The sequence below is a fragment of the Anas platyrhynchos genome, chromosome 36 (genome assembly GCF_047663525.1).
Source record: "Anas platyrhynchos isolate ZD024472 breed Pekin duck chromosome 36, IASCAAS_PekinDuck_T2T, whole genome shotgun sequence".
NCBI lineage: Eukaryota > Metazoa > Chordata > Aves > Anseriformes > Anatidae > Anas > Anas platyrhynchos.
The window spans coordinates 4,747,556-4,754,337 of record NC_092624.1 but is presented as its reverse complement, the minus strand read 5'-3'; the positions used below and the strand labels follow the sequence as shown (position 1 = coordinate 4,754,337).

The 6,782-nt window shown below is 52.8% G+C and overlaps 1 pseudogene; it reads right to left on the bottom strand.

Moving 5' to 3' along the window:
* On the bottom strand, window positions 1–5,564 carry LOC113840835 (olfactory receptor 14A16-like; annotated as a pseudogene).
* Window positions 5,565–6,782: the final 1,218 nt, after the last annotated feature.

The following is a 6,782-nucleotide window of genomic DNA, read 5'->3' as shown; positions in this document are numbered from 1 at the left end:
TCAGTTGTGGAGACAGATGAAAAGTTTACCAGCTGTGAAAAATGTCAATGAAATCACTTTGTTCAGTGCAACTTTCAGCTCCTGGTTTCTCATGCTGTAGATGAAGGGGTTCACTGCTGGGGGCACCACTGAGTACAGAACTGCCACCACCAGGTCCAGGGATGAGAAGGACAGGGAGGGGGGCTTTAGGCAGCTGAAAAAGCCAGTACTGAGAAACAGGGAGACCACTGCCAGGTGAGGTAGGCATGTTGAAAAGGCTTTGTGCTGCCCTGCTCAGAGGGCATCCTCAGCACGGCCCTGATGATCTGAACATAGGAGAGCACAATGAATACAAAACACCCAAAGTCGATGAAAACATTACCTACAAGAACCCAAACTTCACTGAGGAAGGACTGTGAACAGGAGAGCTTGAGGATTTGTGGGATTTCACAGAAGAACTGGTCCACAGCATTGCCTTGGCAGAGAGGCAGGGAAAATGTACTGGCAGTGTGCAGGACAGCATTGAGAAAAGCAGAACCCCAGGCAGCTGCTGCCATCTGGGCACAAGCTCTACTGCCCAGGAGGGTCCCGTAGTGCAGGGGCTTGCAGATGGCAACGTAGCGGTCGTAGGCCATGATGGTGAGAAGAGAATACTCTGCTGACATCAAAAAGACAAACAGAAAGACCTGTGCAACACATCCTGCATAGGAAATGGCCCTGGTGTCCCAGAGGGAATTGGCCATGGCTTTGGGGACAGTGGTGGAGACAGATCCGAGGTCGAGGAGGGCGAGGTTGAGGAGGAAGAAGTACATGGGGGTGTGGAGGCGGTGGTCGCAGGCTACGGCAGTGAGGATGAGGCCATTGCCCAGGAGGGCAGCCAGGTAGATGCCCAGGAAGAGCGCGAAGTGCAGGAGCTGCAGCTCCCTTGTGTCTGCGAATGGCAGGAGGAGGAATTCAGTTATGGAGCTGCTGTTGGACATTTGATTCCTCTGGGCATGAGGACCTGTCTGAGGAGGGAAATACAGCAAAATGTTAGGCTCAGCCCTGTGAGCAAAACCTACTCTGTTTCTTGTTAAACCTCAGAACTGCTGCTTCCCTTTTAGGAAAACCTCTGCTGCACATTCCTTGGTAGAGCTCTGGTTTATGCTACCAGAGGGTGCCACTGGGAGCAAGGGACTCTGGAAGTCCTTGGCATTACTGCTGTACTCAAGTGAAATCTTGCCTGAGAGGCAAGGGCTCTGTCCCTTAGAGCAGAGTAAGGGCAGCTATCCTGTCCCAAAGTCCTGGTCACAGCTGCCCTGGACTGGCACCGCTTTGAACTCAAAGATACCATCATATCCAGGTGTTCCCTTAGAGAAGAGCCTGCACACTGCGCAGAGCAAAGGAATCCAGTTTCCAAGTGCAAATCTCCAATCTCCTGTGGCCTTGAGTGTGGTCTCAGTTCTCCACGTGTAGCAAGGGATACAGAGGGATCACTGCAGCTAACACATAGAGATTTCCAGCAGCATTTCCATGCCCTTAGCCGTCAGGTGTCTTCTCCATGGAAAGCACAGAGCTGCTATGGCAGAGCTGTGCCCTGGAGGGGGGCAGCCTGCAGCCCAGCAGAACTCTTGCAGGAAAAGTTTTGAATGCACTAAAAACAAGATGACCTGAAGACAGAGTGAGCTCATTCTCAGCCCCACACACAGCATTTCCACAACCCTATATGTCATGACAGGACATGGAGGCTTTTCCTCAATTTATGTATCTGAATGACAAGAATGTGAATCATTCTGAGCTGCACCTGACTTATTCTCTACATCACTGACTGCAAAGGAGGATCATGAATAAGTTCCCATGCCAATATTTCTGGCGGTCCATGCTGGAGGAGCGGAAGAGACCACAGGCTGTATTGTGGAAGACAGCAACTGTGCAGGGGTGGCAGAGAAATTTCAAAAGTCCCCCTTCTATGTTTCTGGGAGCAGCTATCTCTCACTCCCTGCCCATGGTTGTGAAGCCTGCGGCTGTCCCTGCCTGCAGCTGGGTCTCTGTCCCCACACCTCCTGCCTGCAGCTCACAGCCCCCATCCCATCCTCTGGGTGCTCAGCTCTGCCCTGCAGACACCTCCTGGCAGCAGGGCTCTGCCCAGGGGCAGCTCGCTGGGGACACGTCCTAGAGACCAGGTCACTCCAACCCTGCTGACACTGTGCAAGGAGTGGTGGAGGTTTCTAGGGGTTGAAGGGCAGGAAGGGACTTACTGGGGGTCATTGTAACCTCCTTAGGATGCCTTAGGACTCTCAGGCTTTTATAGGATAGCATCATATCTTTCTATTTCCACTGAACCAAAAAGAGAAACTGAAAGGAGAGGCTAAGGGAAGGTGAGAGTGAAGTTCCCTTTGAAATTCCCTTGGTGTGCTGTGGAGCTGTGAGCAGGCTGCCCCAGGCAGCAGCCTCCCGCCAGCAGCAGGACCCTGCCCTGCCAGGGGGGCTCCTTCCACCAGCAGCTTCTCCCCGCAGCGCCCTGGACAGCTCCCCGGGCAGGCTGAGTGCTGAGCCTGGCAGGTGGCAGAGGCCCTGCCCCGGCACACAGCCCCTGGGGCACAGCAGGGACCCTGCTCTGGGCACCACAGCCCTGGACACCCCTGCCTGCACCCCCGGCTTCTCCTGCCTCCAGGAACTGCGGCTGCATTGCCCTCCAGCCAGAGACTTACCGGGTGCAGGGCTGCGAAGTCTTCTCCCCCGGTGAGCTCTGGGCATGCTGCCACTTCTGCCTGCCTTTAAGCACTGTGTCTCTGCAGGCAGTGCCCCCAGGCCTGCTGTGCTGTGCAGAGGAGCTGCTCCTGGGCAGAGCTGTCTCTCTGCAGCGCTGTCCGCTTGCCAGGAGCTCCCCTTGGGCCCAGGAGCCCAGCCCAGCTCAGCAGCAGAGGCCCAGCCCAGCAGCAGAGGCCCAGCCCAAGGCCTCCCTTGCTCTGCCCCCCACCAGGCTCCCTGCACATGGCCCTGGGGCTGCAGGGGAACCTGCTGGCAAACAGCCTGAAGGGATCCCTGGGGCTCCCTCCCTCACCTGGGCACACACACTTCTTCACACCAGTGTCATTTCTCCTTACAGAACACCAATTAAGTGTAACAATCACATCTTCTTGTCCCAGTTTCATTTTTTACATGAAATCATGGTCAGGGACTGATCTCTTTCATCCCCAGTTAAGGAATTAATTCAGCAGAGTCAGTCAAGGCATCTCATGCTGGTTGTTATTTCTGGGGCTGGAAAAGGATCTCAGCTCCCTCCCATAGGAGCTGGGATTCCTCAGGCCTCAGTTCAGGTGTCCACAGCATAGGCACCTTAATGCGAATTACTGAGCCACAGTAGCTCCTTAGTGGAGATGGAGGACAGGCAGGAGCTGTTCGGATGGAAATACCTGCTGAAATTTGAGGTTTATCCTTTCGTCTGATGGGGCATTCCTCAGGCCAACTGAAATGCCAGCAGATGCCACATGTAGGACAACTGAACCTGTCCCTACTCCTTATGTGCAGGGCAGCCTGCAGAGGCTGTCAGCAGAGCAAAAGGAGTCATGTGTCACAGGCAGAGCTAAACCTATTCTGTTCTCTTTTAAATGTTCTCTTTTTTCCTTTCTGTTCTACACGGCCCTTGGCTGTAATGGCTGTTGTGTCTCGGACATCTCCACAGGGCCTCAGCTCTCACCAGCCAGGTCTCCCTGCCCTTTGTTCCTTGAGGAAGGACTTTGCAGGAGCACAACAGGTCATCAGTGAGGATAAAATCCATGGTTACTTTGCAAACTATACCCTTAACAGTCCATGGGACCTAGGGGCCTGCATCCAAGGGTACAGGGAGAGTGTTCTGGCCTGGAGGTACTGGCTCCTTATGATCCCAGGAAGGGATCAGACAGCAGCATTCAGGTGCTGTAAGAGATCATTTAAATGCTCTTAGAGCTAAGACTATAAGGAGAGAAGACTATAGATGATCTATTGAATTTGGTGTGACTTTATTCTAGACACAATACTCCACCGTTAGTCTCAGATCTCCATCACATGTTTGCACTGACCCTATGGGATTATTAAAGGTGAACAAATTTTGCTGATCAGTCCTTGGCTCTCCAGTTGATGAATCAGCATATATATGGGAATCAGGGAATCTTGGGTGGTGCCATATTGCCACTGGTGCACCATTTGGGTAGCTACTGGCACGTTGACCCTCAGCAACCCCACAGCTGAAGGATCCTGTGAGTGACTGGGCAAGGTAGAAAACTGTTGAATGTGCATAAATCACCATAAATCACCTCCAGCATGGCCAATTCCATCAGATATGGGCTGCCTCTCTCCCTAGTTGTCCATTTGCCTGGGTGACATACAACATCTTCCTTGAAGGGATACCTTTCCTTTACACCTGACAGGAGTTACCTCAAGAGAGGGAGGACTTGTGCCCCCTTTGCAATTGCTTTGTCAATGCCCCCTTCCCTGGAGAGGGATCCCAGCTGCTTGGCTTCCCTGCCCTCTAAGTCCAGGCTACCGGCCCTGTTATCCCTGTATCTGGATTCCTTTGCTCTCAGCAGTGTTTAGACCCTTCTCAGGGGAACACCTGAGTCTGGTATCTTCCAGCTCAAAGTGGTGCCAGCGCAGGGCAGCTGTGACCAGGACTGAGGGACAGGATGGCTGCCCTCACTCGGCTCTAAGGGACAGAGCCTTTGCCTCTCAGCACCCACAAGATTGCACTTGGAGTGCAGCAGTAATGCCAAGGACTTCCAGAGTCCCCTGCTCCCAGTGGCACCCTCTCATAGCATCCACCAGAGCTCGACCAAGGCAACTGCAGCGGAGGTTTTCCTGAAAGGGCAACAACAGCTTTGAGGTTTAACAAGACTAGAGTACATTTTGCTCACAGTGTCTAGCCTAACATTTTGCTGTACTTTCCTCATCCAGGTCCTCAGAGCCAGGTCCTCAGGCCCACAGGAATTAAATGTCCAACAGCAGCTCCATCACCGAGTTCCTCCTCCTGCCATTCGCAGACACAAGGGAGCTGCAGCTCCTGCACTTCGCGCTCTTCCTGGGCATCTCCCTGGCTGCCCTCCTGGGCAACGGCCTCATCCTCACCACCGTAGCCTGTGACCACCGCCTCCACACCCCCATGTACTTTTTCCTCCTCAACCTTGCCCTCCTCAACCTGGGATCCATTTCCACCACTGTGCCCAAAGCTACGGCCAATGCCCTCTGGGACACCAGGGCCATCTCTTATGCAGGATGTGCTGCACAGGTCTTTTTCTTTCTCTTCTTTATAGCAGCTGAATATTCTGTTCTTACAGTCATGGCCTATTGACCAGAGCCATTGACCACCACTCTCTGGGTGCGAGTTTAAGCCAATTCCTTATCCACTGAACGGTGCACCCATCAAATCCATACCTCTCCGATTTGGAGAGCAGGATGTCATGTGCGATCATGTCAAAGGCCTTGCAGAAGTCCAGGAAGATGACATCGATCGATCTTCCTTTTTCAACTGATGCAATCACTCCATAGTAGAAAGCCACCAGATTGGTCAGGCACGATTTACCCTTGATGAAAACGTGCTGGCTCTCTCGGATCACCTCTTTGTCTTGCATGTACCTTGACATTGCTTCAAGGAGGATCTTTTCCATGGCATGTCACTCTCTCCTGCATGTTAGAGGAAACCAGAGTGAAAATGTTTCATGAAATGCTTCAGATGGCTAAAGTTGTTCCAATCATAACTGTATTATTTGCCTTTCTTGGTGGGAATATTCACATCTTTCTGTGTGCATAGAAATATATATTTGTATAGCTCCATCTGTAACTACAGATATATGTGCAAGTAAATGGAAAAGTATATACACAGTTACTGCATACATATAGATAACTGGGAGACTCACAGGCAAGTGGCTGGGATTCTAGGATTTTATATCGCCCAAACTATCAGGAAACCAACCCAGAAGTGCTGGGAGCTGGGGAAAGGGGACACGTGGAGGAAAGTCCCAGTGACACGGCTGGGAGGTGGGTTGTGATGCCATTCCTACTGCAGTGACCTGACTGCCGGGTGGCAGGCAGGCAGACACGGCGATGTCATCGAGTGCATCACAAACCCCATGGGACACAGGGGGCAGCTCTGACAGGGGACAGCTCTGTCCACCATGGCTGGGCTGCTGCTGCTGAGGTCACCTCCTCACAACACTGTGATGGGCCAGGAGCAGGCAGGCCTCAGGAGGCCATCAAGAGCAGCAGCTGTGGAAGCTGCAGGCAGATGCCTGTGCCCTGGGGAGGGCTGCCCTGCAGTGATGCCAGCTGGACATGGGGTGGGAGCCTGTGGGAAAAGGCACAAGGAAGTGCTGGGTGTGACAAAGCACAGCGGGAGAAAGGAGCAGATTACAGGCAGTGCTGTGAGGGACAGCAGTATCTCACATGCCCTTGGTGGGCAGAGATTTGAGCGATGGGCAAATGGCACAGAGAGATGGAGGGGAGTAATGGGGACCAGAGGTCTGGTCCTTGCTCTAGAGACTCCAGATACCCTGTACCTGATCGCATCTCTCTGTCCTGCTTTCTTCTAGTTGCAGTTGGTCTGGGAGTGCTCAGCCATACCCGCCTGCGTGTGCACATCCATGTGTGTTTAAAAGAATGTGTCTTTGTGTACACATGGCTGGATATTCCTGCAGACACCAACTCTAGGTGAGCTTTGCCTTTCCTAAAAGCATATGTCCACCACAAAGGTAAGATAAGTAAGTTTCTTTTTTGGAGCCTGTCCTTGCTGTCACCCCCTGGCAGATCCTTCATGGCCCCTCTCAGTGCCCTATCCCTGCAACGGCCCAGCC